The 20163-nt window shown below is 37.5% G+C and overlaps 1 long non-coding RNA gene across 1 annotated transcript in view; it reads left to right on the top strand.

The window, feature by feature from the left end:
* Positions 1-1860: 1860 nt before the first annotated feature.
* Positions 1861-20163, top strand: part of LOC105470869 (uncharacterized) — a 167942-nt gene continuing 149639 nt past the window's right edge. Inside the window, exons 1-2 of the long non-coding RNA XR_980825.2 lie at positions 1861-1938; positions 2310-2473. This is a non-coding gene — a long non-coding RNA (uncharacterized lncRNA). The remainder of the gene's footprint in view (positions 1939-2309; positions 2474-20163) is intronic.

Below are 20163 nucleotides of genomic sequence, written 5' to 3'. Positions count from 1 at the left end.
TGTTCCGAGAGGAAGATCATATACCAGTTAAACTTCGTCATTTTGCCTCTTAGGGTGCATGCTTGAGCCCACTTGCCCAACCCCTGAGATATTATCAGGAAGTTGCTGACCCCAGCTTCAGGTGTTTCCTATCTATTGGGAGACTGCCCTTCTCTGGTGCTGGCTGCAACCAATTACTGCTTTAGAGAGACAGTTTAACAACCACCTGCCCATCACCTAATGGTTGCCTGACCTTCCTGGTTGGGGAGGGGCCTCACCTGTCCTGCTCGTGTCTGCCTAACTACCTACTCTAACAATATTATCTCCTTTCTCTTTCAGTAAATCCGTTAGCATATTAATTATAGTTAATTTTTAAATTTCTTATCTGATAATTCCAACACTCCCGCCATATTTGACTCTGGTTCTGATGCTTGTTCAGTCTCTTCAAACCGTGTTTTTTGTGTTTTGGTGTGTCTTGTAATTTTTGGGGGGAAGGCCGATGATGGACTGGGTAAAAGTAACTGTGGTCAGTAGGCCTTTAGTAATGTAGTGGTTAGGTGTTGGAAGAGGAGAAACATTGAAACATTCTGTAGTTAGTTCTATGATCAAGCCTCAGTCTTTTGGTGAGCCTGCAATCCTGGACTGTGAACGTCACAAGTAAGTCTGTTTTGTTTTGTTTTTGGTTTCTCCTCCAGCAGATGGGATAGAACGACTGGGGGGCGCTGAAATTACGTATTTCCATTTGCCCAGGTGAGTCTAGAGAGAGCTGGAGTTGACTATTTCCCTTCCCCCAGGTAGATTAGACCTGGCTATAACCTGGCAGGTGAGGCTCTGCTAAAATAATTTCTCCTGAAGACAAGCCTTCTTAGAACAAAATGCTCTAGAGTATTACAAAATAATTCTGTTTGTCCTCCTCCTGCTGGGAGCATGAGAAAAATTTTCTCCATTATTCACTGTGAGAACTCGGTAGAATTTCTGGTGGTAAAACTCACAAAGGTGCCCCGCTGCATGCCCCGCGCTATGGCTCAGTTCCCCCGGAGATTTTCTCTCTCAGGCTCGTCCATAATCAGCCTTCAGTGATTCATCAATTACAATTTAGGTTTTCCTACCGTGTTACTGGTTTCTATGAAAGTTTCTGTTCCTGGATTTCTGTTTGGGTAAAGTTGTGGTTCTCTGCCATTCTCTCTCGCCAATTTTGGGGGCAGTGACATATTCAGTGACTTCATTTTTCTCATACTCTAAGAAGAGTTATTAATTTTTCAGTTTGTTTAACTTTTTACTTGCTGGGATGGAGTAACGACTGCTAAGCTCCTTACATGCTGGACAAGAAACCAGAAGTGCACCACTTTTCTTCATAACTGATTTTTACACCCAGGGAAACTTTTATGAAAATATTTTTTGTACCAAAGAAACATTTTCTAAAAATATCAGCAACTTTGGGTTTATTTTACTTTGTGTTGCTGCTGCCTGTTTTAATTTAACTTAATTTAGGAGAGCTAAGTAAGTAAACATGAGGCCAAAGTACGTAAGAAAGTGGCAGTCTTTTATTGCAAATATGCACACACTCTCAGGGGAGGTTCTCTGGTCCTCAGGTGTAGGGGGCCAGGGAAGTCCCGCCGGAGCTCTCCGGTGACGTTCTTCTGTCCACAAATGCCAGAGCCGAAGTCACGCCGGCTCCTGCCGGCAGCGGACTTTTATGCATTGGTACTGGAAGGGGGAGGGCAGTGGGCGGGATAAGGGTGTGATAGGGGCGTCTCCATAGGCGTGGCCGGGTGAGTTTCGATCTCTTCGGATTGACATCACCTGGCGCATGCTCGGTTGATCTGCATTTTCCCGGGGCGGGCTGCATTTTCCCGCGCGGGAAAGTTGGTGAGGAAGAACCCGGAAGCAACATGGATTGTGCCGTCTTGTTCACCTTCCTCCATCTTGTCCTTTCTCCCTCACCCAAACACTGCCAAAGTACAGTTTGTTACTTAAAATAATTTATATATATCAATAGATATAGATGTATAAACTACATTTTTTTTCTTAAAAATGCTTTTCTATTTCTCTGTGTTATATACCTCTAGCTCTCTATTTTGGTCAAGATATATAAGTAAAATGATGTCTGATGTTTTTTTTCTTTTCCTTTTTTTTTTTTTTTTTTGAGACAGAGTCTTGCTCTTGTTGCCCAGGCTGGAGTGCAATGGTGTGATCTTGGCTCACTGCAACCTCCACCTCCCAGGTTCAAGCAATTCTCCTGCCTCAGCCTCCCAAGGAGCTGGGATTACAGGCACCCGCCACCATGCCTGGCTAATTTTTGTATTTTTTTTTTTTTTTTTTTTTTTTAGTAGAGACAGGGTTTCACCATGTTGGCTAGGGCTGGTCTCCAACTCCTGACCTCGTGATCCGCCCCCCAAGGCCTCCTAAAGAGCTGGGATTACAGGCGAGAGCCACCGCACCTGCCCTCTGAAGTTATTTTCTTCCATCATGATGTGATGTCATAGGATCTAAGGTAATTATTTTATTATTATTCTACTTTACTGAGTAATAAAAATAAAACACCATTAATATTATGGAAACAATATTATTGTTTCTATTAAGAAATTAACTTACTCAGTATCTCTATTGTCCCCTTGAACTAGTCAATAACTTTAATTTCCTACTACTTTTTGTTCCCCCAACTTCCTAACACATCTCTTATTGAAAAGATCTCAGGTTTTACTTTTAAATATGTATTAGTCTTTTCTATAATACATAATTACTTAGATTCTAAATTGATTGCTGTCTGTGCTCAGTATTCCTTGTTCCTGCATCTTTGCTCGTTGCTTGTCTCCGAAAGATTTTAAGATTGTTTCTCTTACTCGGGCTTTTGATGCATTTAGTTTGGAGACTACCTTCTCCATCTTGCTTGATAATCAGTTGACTTTTTTTCTTTTCATTTCTTTTTTTTTTTTTTGAGATAGAATCTCGCTTTGTCACCCAAGCTGCAGTGCAGTGGCACAAACAGGGCTGGCTCACTGCAGCCTCGACCTCCCAGGCTCAAGCGATTCTCACACCTCAGCTTCCTGTGTACCTGGGACTATAGATAGGTGCCACCATGCCTGGCTAATTTTTTTTTTTTTTTATTTTGAAGAGAGGGAGTTTCACCATGTTCCCCAGGATGGTATTGAATTTCTAAGCTCAAGCAATTCGCCTGCTTTGGGCTCTGAAAGTGCTGAGATTACAGGTGTGAGCCACTGTGCCTGGCCCATAATTGGTAGACTTTTCAATGTAAAGAATGATGTGGTCAGTTCTGTGTATTTATGTTGTTAGTTGTAGTAGCAATAGTAGTATCATTATTGGGTTATTGCCTCTATTACATTATTTTTCTTCCTTTGAAATGAGTATTACAATTTGGATCCATTTTGTCTTTTAATTTTTCTTATGTACTTTATTTTGTACCTTTCCCCTGCATTTTGGAAAAATTGATCAGATTCATCTTCAGCTGCAGCTATTATACTATCCCATTCATTTATTGTGATTTTACTTTTGGCAATCGTTTTCAAGATCTCTAGTTGGTAATATTTTTTACAACCGAGTTATTGATCTATGAGTATGTTAAACTCTCTTATTACTCTGAAGATACTAATACATTTCAAAGTATCTTTTTGCATTAGGAACTCTAGTTCCTAGGATGATAGTTCATATGTTTATTGAAGTTGGTGATTCTCTCTCTCTCTCTCTCTCGCATGTTATTGGTTTTCTTCAAGTGTTTGATGAATCCAGCTTGTCTTTTTATCTTTGTATTTAAGAATGATTACCCTTTCGAACAGTATCATTTTTGTCTTCCTCAGAGTATCTTTAAATTTGTAAAAGAGAAAGAAATGTGATATATGTCGGATTATCCTAATAGCATTGCAAATATGAGGGTTTCTTTATCCTTTTAAATGTAACCAGTTACCCAAAGCCCACCCTGTGTCTCAGGCCTTAGCAGTCAGTTACTGCTTTTTTCTTGGAAAAGAAGCGCATTTTACCCGACGGTTCATTGTCTGACAACAGAGTAAGACATGTGGAGAGAAGATCTCTCTACAAATTACCCTAAAGGTTGCCCTAGGACACTTCCCTGCTTAAGGCTGTATTACATTTGAACGTGGCAAACACACCTACAGAGTCATTTCTTCCTTTTACAACTGTGCTTCCTTTTATAATTATAGAGCTATGATCGCAATAACCAAATCCTGTTTTGTAATATATGTATATATTACAATTGTGATCTATTATAACTTCTCAACAGAAGGGAAGTTTCCCTGTTTTTCAGCAGTGTAACTCATTCATATTGATTAAAACTTTATATATATAATAAAGATAAGTACCTTATATATCATATGCTTATAATTTTACATGTATGTGTACATACATGCATACAGATATATAGTGATTTCTTTTATTTCGAGATAGAATCTCGCTGTGTCACCCAGGCTGGAATGCAGTGGCACAATCTTGGCTCCCTGCAACCTCCGCCTCCTGGTTCAAGAGATTCTCCTGCCTTAGATTCTCCTGAGTAGCTAGAACTACAGGTGTGCGCCACCCCTCCTGGCTAATTTTTTGTATTTTTAATAGGGACGGGTTTTCACCATGTTGGCCAGGGTGGTCTCAAACTATTGACCTCAAGCAATCTGCCCACCTCTCTCTCTCAAAGTGCTAGGATTACAGGCGTGAGCCACCACGCCTGGCCTATAGTGATTTCTAAATGTGTAAAACGTGAGAAGGAGGTAGATATACATCCTCAGTTCACCCTTTGATTTATTCTTACTCTCTATCTCTTTAAGCTGAGAGTATAGTCACTTTCTTGTTTTTTTTTTTTTTTTTAAAGTTGTACTTCTTATGGGATACACTTAATAGAAAGACTGTAAGTATATCAGTATTAGAATAATTGAAATTAGACTTATGTGCTTTTAACTTGTTTAAGTCCAGTGTTTAATTTTAGAAGTCTAATGCGTTACTGGCATTTCATAAATATTTTATGGCATGTACATTAGTAAAGATATAAATAGCTAATGTCTTATCATAGTTACATTTTACCATGAAAATATTAAATTGTCTATAATAAACCATGTTCTTGAGCATATTCCATTAACTACTTTTCTGGCTATCTCTTTAATGGTGGTGTTGTCAATGCTGTGAAATTATCATGAATTTAACCCCATAGGCAGCTATATTTTCCTAGAATTAACTGACCTCAGGATTTATAGAGATAGGAATCCCTTTATCATATGAATTAATTTAGATGGGCTTACTGTTTGCAAAAGAAAGCTTCCGAAAAAGAAAAAAGAATTTGTTTAGAAAAGTTATTGATCAAAATGCAATCTTCCTTTGTAATTTAAGATGTAAAAACCTTATAAGTTGATTTTGTTTTATATAAAAGTTAAATTTTATTCATACTTGTTTTTAAATTGCTGCTTGTCAATGGTTAAAAATGAGTTCTGGCCAGGTGCAGTGGCTCACGCCTGTAATCCCAACACTTTGGGAGGCCAAGGCGGGCGGATCATGTGGTCAGGAGTTCAAGACCAGCCTGACCAACATGGTGAAACCCCGTCTCTACTAAAAATACAAATATTAGCTGGGCGTGATGGCACATGCCTGTTGTATCAGCTACTTGGGAGGCTGAGGCAGGAGAATTGCTTGAACCTGGGAGGTGGAGGTTGCAGGGAGCCTAGATGGTGCCACTGTGCTCCAGCCTAGGGACAGAGCAAGACTTCATCTCAAAAAAAAAAAAAAAAAAAGAGTTCTGAGTGCAATTCTGGTTTTCATAATTCTGAGAACAGTTCCAGAATAGAGTTAAATGTTGACCTTGACAAAACAACTCAGCCTAACTCTCAGTCCCAATGTTTGTGTGTATCTTATTTTGAAATAAACTACAGCATACAACATTGACAAGGTATTTTTTTCAGGGTACTTAATAATCAGTTGAATCAAACACATCACATGGACCCAGGAGAATGAAACTTCTCTGACTTTGAGCTTCTATCTATTACATATACTGGCCATAGATATATCTACTCAGGCAACTGAAAATAAACCTACTTGCTTGGAACCTGGAAAAAAATCATATTTTGTACTAAATGTAGGTTAAGTATGGACCTAATTGAATAAAATCAGATTTAACAAAACTTTATGTTGACCAAGTATAAAAGAATAATAAATTTATTTAAAAAGATAAAAAATGGATACTAAAGTACTCCATGAGTTTAAAATTATTTTTTACCATCTTTCTTCTGTTTAATCTTCATTGTCCAGAGGAATATATACAAAGTTTTACATTTGAAAAATAATTCATATGTTTAACTGAGGAACAGATTGAATTTGAATATTTAACTGGAAACTTGTTCACTAGTACTTACTTCTCATCCATGGCTTCACTTTCCATAGTTTCAGTTACTAGTGGTTAACCACAGTCCAAAAGCATTAAATGGAATATTCCAGAAATCCATAAGTTTTTAATTGTGCACCATTCCGAAAAGCATAATAAAATCTTGCTCCATCTTGCTCAGCATATGAATCATTCCTTTGTCCAGTGTATCCATGCTGTTTACATTAGCTGCCCATCAGTCACTTAGTAGTTGTCTAGGTTATCAGATTAAAAAAAAAAAAAGTCCATAGTATATGTGAGCTTTGGTACTATCCACGGTTCAATCATCCACTGGCGGTCTTAAAATATATCTCCCATGCATAAGGGGCGACTACTGTATTTGGCAGCTGACTCTTTCTGAATACATTTTGACAACCTTTTCAGTGGCAGTGTTTATAGCAGAACCAATCATTATACAACACACAATGATCCAACAGCCTGAAAGCTACCGGGCCACTGCCTACCTAGAAGCGAGTAGGTAATTAAATATACAAGTATTATGTGGGAATGTGGTTGTGAAATGTTTTTATCCTTGAGATTGAAACAGATACAACAAAAATAGTTAGAAATGTGCCAGAATCAATGTTTAACCTATTAAATTTAGAATCGGAAAACATAGGTTTCTGCTATTGTTTATTAACTTTGAGGTTTTGGACTTCAGTTTCTTATGTGAAAAGAGATCGTCATCATCATAATAATAAAAATGGCAAATTTATTTCAAGGAATGATAACATCAAATGAGTTAATGTACATGAGAGTGTTTTCTAATTAAAAAATTAATAAAATTATTCTCATGTACATTAACTCATTTCTATGTTAAAAAAACATAGAAATCCACATTAATTAATTTTCAGTGGTATGACCCCAAATTAATAGTAAATGAAAAAGTAAACATTATGAAACCAGTTTCACGTATAAAACAGAGGGAATAATTCTCCATCTTTGACTCATAGGCCATGTGTGTTAGTAAAGAATGCGCACATTTGAAAGTGTTCTGAATTGCTACGCCATGGGCCATGTAAACTATCACCTATTTAAAAAATGAAAACAAGATGATTCATTTAACATTCATTCTGTGAAGAGTACTATTTAAAACTTTGATTTTTTGGGGGGATTTTGTTTTCACTATCTGGGATTACCGAAAAGAGAAACTGTCTGCCATGATCATTTGTTTTTAAGTTCTCAACTTATTCCATGGGTCAAACATTTTTGGGGGAAGCTCCACATGGCCATCTTAACAGTCTTATGGGCATTGGATTTGGAATCTAAGAAAAGTGGGATCTGTTTACAGCTGACTCAGTAACTGTGTGACTTCAGGCAAATCACTTTAACCCATCTGATTTGTGGCAAACCCAGAGTTTTTTGAATAATAAATTTGAAAATGCTCTGTTGACTATCAATTTCAATAGCAGCGCAGAGCAGCAGAGTGCCTCTGTCTGGGGTCAGGCAAGTGAAAAGTTCTGGTTCTGCATGTGCCTCTCGCTCCCTTTGTGAACCCCCAAAAAATTCAGGTCTCTCTGTGTGCCTCAGTTACCTCATGAGTAAAATAAAAAGGTTTCACTAATCACCTCTGAGATTCCTTCCAGTATTTACACTGAAGTAATCCATGATTCACATTTAATGAACTGTATCTTAAAATGTTTAAGTGGCTAGACATTTGGGGGGAAATGCTAAAGCACAAGATATGTATTTGTTGTTATTGTAAGAGCAGGAAGATAAAGTTAGTGAAAGGACAGTAATAGCAGGGTCTGCCATGTGTTTTTTAATTATGTTTTCTCTCCACGATCTCCTTTTCTGCTTCTGAGTACCCAGGAGTGTGGTTACAGGAGGCCTCAGGGATTCAGACACAGAAAAGCACCTGCACTCCAACTTTCCCTCACACTGTTCTTCATTATTCGCCTCCTGGGTTCAAGCAGTTCTCCTGCCTCAGACTCGTGAGTAACTGGGACCACAGGTGCCACCACCACGCCTGGTTAATTTTTGTAATTTTAGTAGAGATGGGGTTCACCATGTTGACCAGGCTGGTCTCAAACTCCTGACCTCAGGTGATCCGCTTCCCAGAGTGTTGGGATTACAGTCATGAGCCACTGCACCTGGCCGGATATCTTTTTATTCCTTAACTTTTCAGAGTTTCTAGTACTTAATGGAACTTCCAAATTTTTTGGTGCTTGTGTCAGGCAGGCAGGAAGGATCTGTGGGACATCAGAGAGGAGAAAAACATAGTCACACGTCTTGGATGACATCATGGAAGGGTTTCCTGAAGAAAAGAAAGGATAAGAAGACAAAAGATTGCAGGCTGCAAGGTGTCCCTGGGGAATTTGTCCTAGAAAGATGTTTGGCCCCACACTTTTCAGGTCCTCAGGATCCCATGGTCATGTTCTTCATGCACATTCATCCTGCCTGGCCTGCTGGGCCCTATCAATCAGGATCTGCAAGTGTCCATCTCCCACTTTGGGAGGGTGAGACTTTTCAAGCATTCCAAATTGAAGCACATTTTCCCATACAAACTTGGTTATATTTGACAGCCAGTTACTAATTATTTTTGTAAAGTATTATAGGTACTTCATGGACTGAGTAGCTTTGTGCAGGACAAACCTGAATCCTGAACCAACATATATGCCATGGTTTCCATAAGAAAATGGGACTTCGGTTCCAAAGTACTGCTTCTTCTCTAAGTTGAGGAAGTCCTGGAGATAATTTTCTTTAAATATTTTCTTCAGAGTTTATAGTATAAAAGTCATTTGAAAAATGAAGATCTGAACTAATCCTGGTTTGGTGCTTGATATCTTTGGCACTCTTGAGAGAATGGCTTAATCTCCCTAAACTTCTGTTTGCTCAGTAGCAAGGTGAAGTGGACCATTTTTAGGAGTTGAAAGTGACATACCAAGCATCTTGTAATAATCCCTACTTCTGATTCCATTCTCTGGCCATATTGAATTACCCATTTTCCAGAACAACCATGCTTTCTCACACCTCTGACATTAAACCCCTGCTGCGTCTTTACAGATTCAGCTCAGACATCACTTTCAGGAAAACCTTCCTGACCACCACACACATGCACAATACAAACACATCCAATATAGCCTTCCTTGGAATTTCTACAGTGCCTCGTGTTTACCACTGTTACAGCACATACCTCACTGCATAAAATCTGGCTTATTATTTATTTATTTATTTATTTAGAGACAGAGTCTCCCTTTGTCACCCAGGCTGGAGTGCAATGGCACAATCTCCGTTCACTGCAACCTCTGCCTCCTGGGTTTAAGCGATTCTCCTGCCTCAGCCTCCTGAGTAGCTGGGGTTACAGGCAACCGCTGCCATGCCTGGCTAATTTTTGTATTTTGGGTAGAGACGAGGGTTTCGCAGTGTTGGCCAGGTTGATCTCGAACTCCTCACCTCAGGTGATCCACTCGCCTCAGCCTTCCAACATGCTAGGATTACAGGCGTGAGCTACCGCGCCCGGCCAAAACCTGGCTGTCTAGTTGCCATCTCTCACGTTTCACTGTAAAATTTTTGAGAATATGGGTCATATTATTTGGTCGTGTAGACTGGAATATTTGTGTAATAAATACCTCTTGCAAAAGTGAATAAATGCATGAATGATAATAAAGCTTTTTCACTTTTTCTGCACTGACTTCCCTGCTAGTTCACTGCTCTGTTTACTTGTGCTAAACATGTCCCAAGTTGGCTAAGCAATCAAAATTGCTCCATGTCCCAGAATCTACTAGCTGGAACCCTGCAGGATGAGACCATGCTCCTTCCTCCTTACTCAGCCAGTCATGCTGACACCACTTAGGAGCTATGGGGAAGTGCCCAGAGCCCACACCCTTCTTTTAGGCTGTACCTTGCCCCTTAGGCACAAAGTGTTCCAAAGTCTGAGTCAGCCATCCCTGTCCATTCACATGCCTGGCTGCAGTCCAATACTCAGATAAGAAACCACCCAGGTGCTTGGCCTCAGAAAGCCAGCAATGAGGTGGTCTTGGCCAACGGAGACCCAATGAAACTAATGAAGAATAAAGGAGTAAGCAAGCCCTAGATGGGAGTCAGGAAATCTTGCCTAGTTTCTGAATTGATAAAAGCAAGCTCTTTAACCTTTGGCCAGTCGCTTTTCCTCTGGGCCTGTTTTCATCACCTGGACAGTTAATGGGTTGAGTCAAATGACCTCTAGACTTTTGTTCAATTCTCAGGTTCTAGGATCTAAAATCAAAGGCAGGCTAAGCCTTTCTCATACCTGAAATGGCAATGATACCTACTTGGCTGTAGCAACTCCATCTTCAGGGGAAGGAGCAGAAGTAACAGCTCAAGTTCACTGACAGTGATGGCTTAAAATGCACACAGGATACTGTCTTAGCCCTCATCTCATTGAGGCTCAGAGCCTAAGAAAGATTAGCCTTGCTGTCTCGTAAAGCTTTGCGTATTAGCAGTGGGTAATGCTGTACTAGTGCAAAGCAAAGGCCATGACTTGGGCTGCACTTACTATTTAAATGAGCAACATTATTACTCCCCATACATTGTGCAATTGCATCATCTCCTTTGCACAATCTGTTCTGCAGAGTCTTCAGCGACCAGGGCATTTGTATCCTGCAATTGCTTTGCAATGGATCAATAAGAATAATATCAAAAATACCAATACTTCTACCAAGAGTACTACCTTTTATTTAACATTTAATACATCCAAGACTTGTGCAACACTCATTTTGTTCTTATAACCACTTCTGGTAATGCAATGTTTTTATCCCCATAATACAAATGAAGATACTGAAGTTAACTTTTATATAATGAAGACAAAGTATATAAACTGGCTAAGAAAGATTGGATGACAATTTTAATCTCTCACATTTGTATAGCATTTTAAGCTTACAAAGTACATCTTAAAATATAATTCTGTTCAGTTTTTACTATGATGTAGCAGCTGAGTAATGACTGTTTCTAATTTAAGAACTAAAAATTTGAGATAAGGTGAGTTGGAACTATGGTAGTTCAGATCCCTTGATCTTCAGTCCTGGGCCTTCCCAGTAAGCCAGCAATCTGTGCTGTACAGGGTGGCCCAGGTATAAGAAGCTTTCTGAAAAACAGTGCCTTCAAGTCAAACAGGTACAGGGTGGCCCAGGTATAAGAAGCTTTCTGAAAAACAGTGCCTTCAAGTCAAACAAAGGCTATATGGCTGAATTCTGGAGCTTGGTTGAAATTGTGGAAGAAGCAGAAGATAGGTTGGGGTATGAACAAATGTGGAGAAAGAAGGAAGATAAGTGAGCGGAGATCACATTTTAATAATGTTTTGTACTGTATGTGAATAATGCCAACAGTACACGGTCATGTCTGTGTTTAGTTCATTTTCAGCAACAGAGCAAGGTCCCAGAATATAGCAAGAAGAAAGACCGTTTTGGGTGGAGATATTTCTGTTTCCGCAGGGGCTTTTGTGCTCATTCAACTTGAAACTTCTAAAATAGCTCATTATGTGTGGAACAGCAGGTGTTCACATTAAACATATTTGCTTGACTTCACTTCATCTATTACATGGTAAATTCTCCTCTTCTTCTCTTTTACCCAATCTTGGGTCATCAGACAGATAGAATGAATCATTCACAATGTTTAGAAAGAAATTACATATCTGAGTCTTCATGGCAAGGAAAATTGACATATTAGGCTCTGAGTCAAACTAGGATTGTCAGAGTTGACAGTGGTCATTCTGTCATTTGGGAAAGTCAACGTTTAGAAAATTCAGAGTTGCTCTTATTTTGTCGAAGTGTAATTCACAAAGGAAGTGTAGATACAATTTTCATTATGAAACTTCAGTTCTACTTCTCTTATGCTTTGGTATCCCTTGTATATCATTCTGCAACTTCAAGGATGATCAAATCAAAGTTATCCTTTAGCAAGACTTTTGTTCATCAAGCTGCCTCTGCCAAAAGTTTCTCAGTGAGCCTCAACACTCTTCTTCAACAGCCTCTGCACATCCAAATGTTTGCTAATTTCTATTGATTCTGCCTCTTCAATATCCTTAAATTGTCTTTTAAATCTTAATTTTATGCTCTTCGATTTGCCCTACATCATTTTTTTTTTCTGTGAAAGGCTGTAATAGCCTTTTAATTATCATCCTGACCCTAACATGGGCTGGATTAGTGAAGCAGTACCAATAAATTACCCCAATGTATAAAACCTTCCATGGTTCTGTAACCTCAGGATAAAATTCCAAATCCTGGACATTTTACCTCCTGAGCCTCATTCCGTGTCTGTCTACCATATGTTTCTTTAGCTATACTAAATTACCTGCTGTTCCCTGAACACCCTATGCTCTTCTAAGTCACTATGTTTCTGCTTATGGTGATCCCTTATTTGGAATACATTTTCTCTCCTTGCCCTGCTATTGATTTATCACCTTTCCTTCATAACTTTCTTCTCCTTTCACCCATTTCTGGCTGACCTCTTCCCCAGGCTTCTGCGATCCATTTACCCTTTGGCAATTTGTACAATCTTTTCATAGTTCTGATTTCACTGTAATTTCAGTTACTGGCATATTTATTTTTTTGTTCATCAAACTGTAAACACAATTATCAAATACTGTAATTGTGCTTTTATATTTTTCTATTCCTATAGACTCAACAAATACTATTATAATGAATATGGATATAAAATTGGAACAAATGCACAGAAGGAAGGAAGACAAGTGTTGTAATAGTATCCTGTACGGTATACAAATCCTGCTAACAGTACCCTGTCATATCTGTGTTTAGCTCATTTTCAGCAGCATAGAGCAAGATCCCAGAGTGTAGCAAGAAGAGAGACTGTTTGTTGTGGAGATAGGCAGGACTTTTTTAGATCATTCAGCAAAAAAGAAAAAAATAAGTCCCTTTTCTACTTGCACTAGGGAAAAACAAAAAATATATATATTGTTAAATATCTATTCTAATAGTATTCTAATTTAATATGGCTATCTCATGTTACCTTCCCAATTTAATGTCAATATCTCTAACAATATCCTGTTACCTTTTCGATTTAATATCTAACAATATCTCAATATCAATTAAGAGCTGATGTTTCATTATAAAGTAACACCTTGCTCTTCATAATATAGATTAAAAATATCTCGTCCCCAAATCTTTGAAAGTGATTGAATGGGGCAATAGTTTGATGTGAAGATTAAATGACAATTTAAATGTGGAAATAATATTGAGAGATGCTAGGGCCAGACTGAATCCCAGGTGATTGTTCTCAGCAGTTACGCAGTAAAGAGGATAGACATGGACATTCTGAGACTCCTTTTCATTTCATCAGTATGGGTCCCTGAAATAAAGAAATTTGAGAAAAAAAGTTATTATAAAAAGATTATCTTAAATAATAAAAAAAAATAGGTGAGACTTTTTCAGATAATTCAGCAAAAAGGAAAAAAATAATGTTTCTACTTGCACCAGGAAAAAATTAAGAATATATTGTTAAATATTAATTTCACAAACAGGAATCAGGGATCCTTGAAGAAATGTCTACCTCCAGGACTTGGGCAGGGAAAGCACAATATGATCCTGGAACATTCTGTAATGTCGGAAAGTAAGGGGGTGCTCAAAGAAAGACAGGGACATGTCAAAGGGACAGAGAGGCCAGCTTGGAGGAGTCCCCCACTGGCCAAATCTGTGGCAATTTAAGCATTTGCATAAATAATGAGAAGACTGGATTTTATTGTCATAGAATAATGTAAAAATCCATGAATACATGCAGATATAAATGATTAACTGGAAAATTTAATGAGTCACATAAAGTGTAGATTTTAAAACAAAGCAAAATATGCTAAGGCACCTAACGAAAGTCCAAATCAAATGCTCTAAAGGTTCAGTGTGCACTAGGAAAAACACAGCAACTTTATGGCAGTGCAGGGAAAGACCCGGAAGCATGGCTAGGAGCCCATAGAAATTATTCCAGGAGGATAGGACTGCCAGCCACCAGAACTTGTTGGATTTTCTTAGTGACTATTTCCTGCGCTCTTGTTTCTCAGTTACTTTAGCTGTTTTGTGGTGCCTGCTCTTTAACTTGTTTATCATGTTGTGTTTTGGCACCTCCTTATTTCACGGAATCTCCCAGTGACCTCTTCTCAGTAATTGGTTTTTATTTTTACCCCCAATATTGATTTTTCTGTCTTGAAACACATGCTAAATGAGCAGACATCATTTATCATAGTTTTCTTGTTTTGACCCTGTCAATTTCACATTATAATGGGAATACCGGAAGAGAGGGAAAGTTATTATGACTGTAATGGCCTGTAAAGGCCTCGTAGAAAAGACAGCATTTCAATAAGTCACCCCCAAATTATTAGGCGTATTTTCTCTCCACATAGAAATACATATTTTCTTAGTTTTTACCATTTATAATTTCATTAAAATGTTACATATGACTCAAGCAATACAGAAAAATTCAAAGAATAAAGTTTAAAAAGAATCCTTACTACTCAGAAATAATGATTGCTTATTCATTATTTACATGTCATTTCAGATCTCACTAGGTAGATAATTAAAATATATATGTAGATGGACAGAAAAATATCACAATTTTTATAGAGTACTACTTGAATATAATGAAAGATAAATTTAAGATATTTAAAATATAAATATTAAATATCAACATAGTATTTGAAATTGAAGGATTTGCTGATATGGGTTTACTGTCATAAATTTCTTTACCACAAACTTTATTAGTGTGTATATTCACAAGATAAAATTTTAAAAAATTATTTCTTTGTAGACCTCTATGTGTTTTCTCAGTCAACTTTATTTAAACTTGCCATTTTAGATAATATCTATGCTGGGTATTCTTTGTGCTTCTCCAAATCCATTCTCCATCATTCTCTACCCTGTACTGTAACCAAGGAGGCTGACCTCTGAATTTCACTGTCCATGCTCCTATGCTCTCTGTCCTCCAAAAGGATTTGCCAAAGAGAAGCATCATCAGGAGATCAGAGGGAAAAAATTTGTCCCCCTCAATGCCTTTTTTTGGGGCCATGGGTGGACAATGACTTCCCTCTATGACTACAACTTGTTTTAGCCCCAACTCCTGAGAATGGCATTTCTCCATAGATGTATCATGCCAAGTGCTGGTAATTGCCTCTTTCCTCTGCCCCTTAGTAGAATCTGGGTACTTCATCATCTTTCCTTGTTTTACCTAAACATTGTCCACAGCTTTGTAAATTGTTTTTCATTAAACTGTCTTCAACAACAGTGTGCCATCTGTTTTCTGCTCAGATTCCAACTGACATAATGCCTAATGATTCCCTTCTACAAAAATTATACTTCCTCTCAACATCTACTCACAGATTTATAGATCTTAATTTTTTAATTGCCCTGCTAGATACCTTTATAATTCTACATAATAGACTGTAATTCGTATTTTTTTTTTCATTTATACATTTCAGGTATTCATTGACTTCCCAATAGGAAAGATGAATAATTCAGCAATCCTACTGTGCCTAAGGCAAGAAATTTATCAGCCAGAGAGAAAGAGTTGTGCATGCTTACAAGTATTAATAGAAAAACATCATGTTGAAACTGCGTTTGCCCTTCAATCAGTGTATCCTGCATTCTAGCCAGAATTTTATCACTATTATGTATAAAAATCTATGTCATTAAAAAAATAATATTTTTGGTATGACTTCTAACACCTATCAAAATTTTCCTCCTCAAACATGAAATGCATTCAATAATAAAATAATCAGGAAGTGCAAGTATCACATGAAACTGAGTCTATCATTCAGATGATTGTGACTGCCTTTCTGTAGGTAATCTTATTTGGAAGTAAAGAACTATAAATAGGTTCTTTTGATATTGAAATATCTTGAACAGCCACACATAGAAATATGTTGCTATGGAGTCCAGTAAATGGTAATTCAGGTTTGCTAGGCCTTGGCTAAAAAATGGATTCATAGAGCTCTGACTCCTTCAAATTCCTAGATTTTCACAGTTCAGTGTGCTCAGTGAGCTGGGGCACTGTCTGTTGGAAGAGTATGTATCTTAGACCTTTCCCCTCCATCAGCTTTTCCAACTCTACCCTTTCAGTCCCTCAGGCCAAATACCTTGAAGTTATTCCTAACGCCTCTCTTTCTCTTGTCTCTACATCCTATCCTTTAAGAAATTACATTTTCTCTTCATTAAAAATTTATATTAGATGAAAGGTGAGTAGATATTATTGTTTCATTTTTATTTTTGAGACTAGAGAGACTCAAGCAGGTTAAGTGATTAAGACTAAATACGCACAGATAAGGAATGTATTCTAAAAAAATTAGGAGATGTAAACAGGAAAATAATCAGCCACACAGATTCCTCCTTACTCTAAAAATTATTTTTTGTAGTGTCATACCAAAAACAGTTGTTATAAAGCATTTGTGCTTCATGTAATGAATTCTTTCTCGTTTGTAAAAAAAAAAAAAAAAAAATTCCTTTTCCTCATAAGTTCTCCGTGAGAGAAATTATGATCTCATTGATCTGAATTTATGGTGTTTGAACCTGTTTGCGAGTTTCACTATTGCTGTTTTCACTTATTGTTTTACTGTGCCTTTGCAAAGATACTGATACTGAGAGTTTTGTGTTTTTTTGTTAAGTCTGTTTACATGGATTATAAATGGGTGAGGTTTCATAAAAGAAAAATCTTTATAAAAATACTCTTTAACATCAGCTTACATTAGCTATTGTTAAGTTGAACATGACTGGACTGAGAAAATATTTCAGTTGTGTCTGTGTTAAAGGCAGTTCTCACTATCCTTCACATTGTCCTTTATGTTTAACTAGTATTTTTCTGTCTTTGTGATAGGAATTGTTTGGGTAAGATTTCTTTGTTATTCCTGAATCACGCTTGCATTTATTTATTTTTTCAAGTATTTAAAGGAAGTGATGAGAAAATGTATTTCTCCTTTATTTTAGAAAGAAGTTGACACTCTGGTAAAGCAGCCATTTAAAAAAAATCTTAAATGATGATCTGAGCAAATAAAAATGAGCAAATGTCAAGAACGCAGAATCATTAGAATTCAACAAAGCATAACAATAGCCTTAATAATATTTTAAAATAGCACATTTTAGTATACATTGGAGATAAGAGAAAGTAACTGATGGGAAAAAAAGATCTGTCAACAAAAAGTTTAAGGCAACCAGATCTGTCTCTTACAATCTATGTTTTGTTGGTGTGAAGTGAGTCCAAAGAGTTCTGTAAGGTACTTTATAATACATCTGATGGATGTTATAAGGTATAGTATGAAAGCAGGAAAAGAGTCTGGATTACTTTGAAGTTTGATGTGTATGTCTCCCAACTCTTATGTTACAAATAGGGCAGAGAGAGTGACATGACCTAGTCTAGATACCTGGATGTTGGAATTCTAAGCCTAGTTCTACAAGGAACTAATTCTGCCACCTTGGAAAAGTAATTTTCCTCTGTAGAGGTCAGGTTTCTTGTGTGAAAAAGTATATTGGCTATTGAATCTGTCTTATTCTGTCCTTTTTCAACTGACAAGTATTCTGATTGGATGAACTGTCCTAGCTAAAAATGTCAGTACATTCTAATTGTAAATGTTTCAGTGTTAGAAACTTAAAATTTTGGAAGAAGTGAATAATTGAAATTAAAAGATGTGCCTCTTAAGAGATATACTAGTATCTAGCTAGTAGCTTTTAAATTTGGAAAGCCTTTACTTCATGGGGCTAAATAAGATTCATTTGCTCAAAGTCACTATTTATTTATTACGGCATCTAACTAGTATCTTTCACATACAAATTCATGTGACAATCTATAATTACATTTATGATACAGAGTTACAATATAGCAACATACCATAAATCACGGCAATGAATTATGGAGCATCTACTTTGTGCCAGCTATTTAGATACTTCACATAAGGTTTCATTATAACAAGTCTACAAGTATAATATTACTTTACACTTATATACTAAACACTTACAGAGAGCCCTTAGAATGTTTAGTAGTTGTCTGTGGTCACACATTCTAGCAAATGGCAGAATCTATACATTTCAAATTCTAATGAAAAATATTATCCGATAGGAATTTAAATATGGATTTTATTAACATTAAAGTCTATACTCTTCCTTAAACCAAGTTGAGAAGACACCTATTGTGGGCTCAGAATTCCATTCTTTTCCCCAAATTCATACTTTCTTTCTCTGGATCCTGGTTTTCCTCACTGTAGCGGAAGAATTAAACCAGGCGATCTCTACTTATGTCTATAGTCTTAAAATAAACTACAGATTCACTTATTTGAGCTCATATCCCCTTTTTCTTTCTGTATTGCATGTAAAGGATCTGTCAGATAATATTTTTGAAGCATTAAGGATGTAAATTTTACTTTCCTCCATTTAGGCAGGCAGACATTCTTTATGTTGCCTCAAAAAAAAAATGACATAGCAAAAATAAAAAAGAAGGGGAGAGGCAGTCTTTGGGTTTTAAATTTTGAAAGCCTTTATTTACTTCATGGGGCTAAATAGGATTCGTGTGCTTAAAGTCACAGATTTGAGGGCATATAGGACGGGAGGGGAAAGGAGGTTATTTTCCATTGTGAAATCTTGGAAAGATCCTTCGGATTATGGAAAATAAAGGTTGTGATGACGTGATGAATGGAGAGCTCAACAGATCCCAGGAAGAGATAAACTGATCTTGAATGATACAGACAGAAGCAGCGTTAGCAGCTGATGACCCTTCTCCCCTAACTCTGTCTCACTTGTGCTCACTCTCAAGTTGGGCTTTGCTGGCAAGGGCTTAAAAGTCACACGAGAGTAATATCAGACTCACAGCCACTCACTCAGTTTCCACTGGAATGAGAAAGACAAATAACCTGGAGTGAGGGGTTTGGTTACCTCTTATGTTGGCATCTAGCCAACAAGACAGGAGCCAGCAAGTGGCCCCACTGGCTGTCCAATGGAAGTGTTATTTATCCTGCCCAGTCCCCATCTGACCTGCCTCGTGTAGGGACTCATTTTAATATCCCACAATATTGATACGCCTTCTAGATGGAGAGTTACATCAGGGTAACTAGAGGGACAGAAGCAGTATGGAAAACAAGCTTCCTACCTTTTCCCATTGAACATCCATGTTTGTATATGGGCAGGACTGAATGCAACCAGCTCTTAATTTTCTACACACACAAGTTCAGCAATAAAACACACCTTACAAAAAATAAGTCCTGCATGTTAAAGTAGAACAAAGTAAGAATATCAAGTAGAGGAGATTCTCCTTAAGGAATAAGACATAATGTTCAGGGCATATCTTCCCACGGAAAAAAAAATCATTTTAGATTAAAACTTACAAGGTACTGTTACTATTCCTTGTAGTTACCCCCAAGATTGAAGTTATTTTTTATACTTTTTTATTAAGCTTCATGAGATTTCAAAGCCCTGAAGTTTATCTACCTCACCGCCCACTCTGCCCTGAACAATGTGTGGCAAAAGATAGAGTTTATTAATTCCTATTCCCAAAGGAATACAGGATCTGATGGGAATGTGAGCCTGAGTCTCATTATTGTACCAATGTTTTAAAAAGAGATACCTCCTGGGTAGCTAGGTCTCAGTGGTTTTGCCCAAGTACATTTATTAAACAGTGATATGGTTTGGCTGTGTCCTCAGCCACATCTCATCTTGCACTGTAGCTCCTATAATTCCCATGTGTTGTAGGAGCGACCCAGTGGGAGGTAACTGAATCATGGGGGTGGTTTTCCCCATACTGTTCTCATGGTAGTAAGTATCATGAAATCTAATGGTTTTATAAGGAGTTTCCTCTTTCTCTTGGTCTGTTTCTCTCTTTGCCAGTCACCTTTGTGCCAGTCACAAAGGGACATGTAA

Source organism: Macaca nemestrina, chromosome 2 (genome assembly GCF_043159975.1).
Source record: "Macaca nemestrina isolate mMacNem1 chromosome 2, mMacNem.hap1, whole genome shotgun sequence".
NCBI lineage: Eukaryota > Metazoa > Chordata > Mammalia > Primates > Cercopithecidae > Macaca > Macaca nemestrina.
The sequence above is the reverse complement of the archived record's forward strand: the minus strand, read 5'-3'. Positions and strand labels throughout refer to the sequence as shown.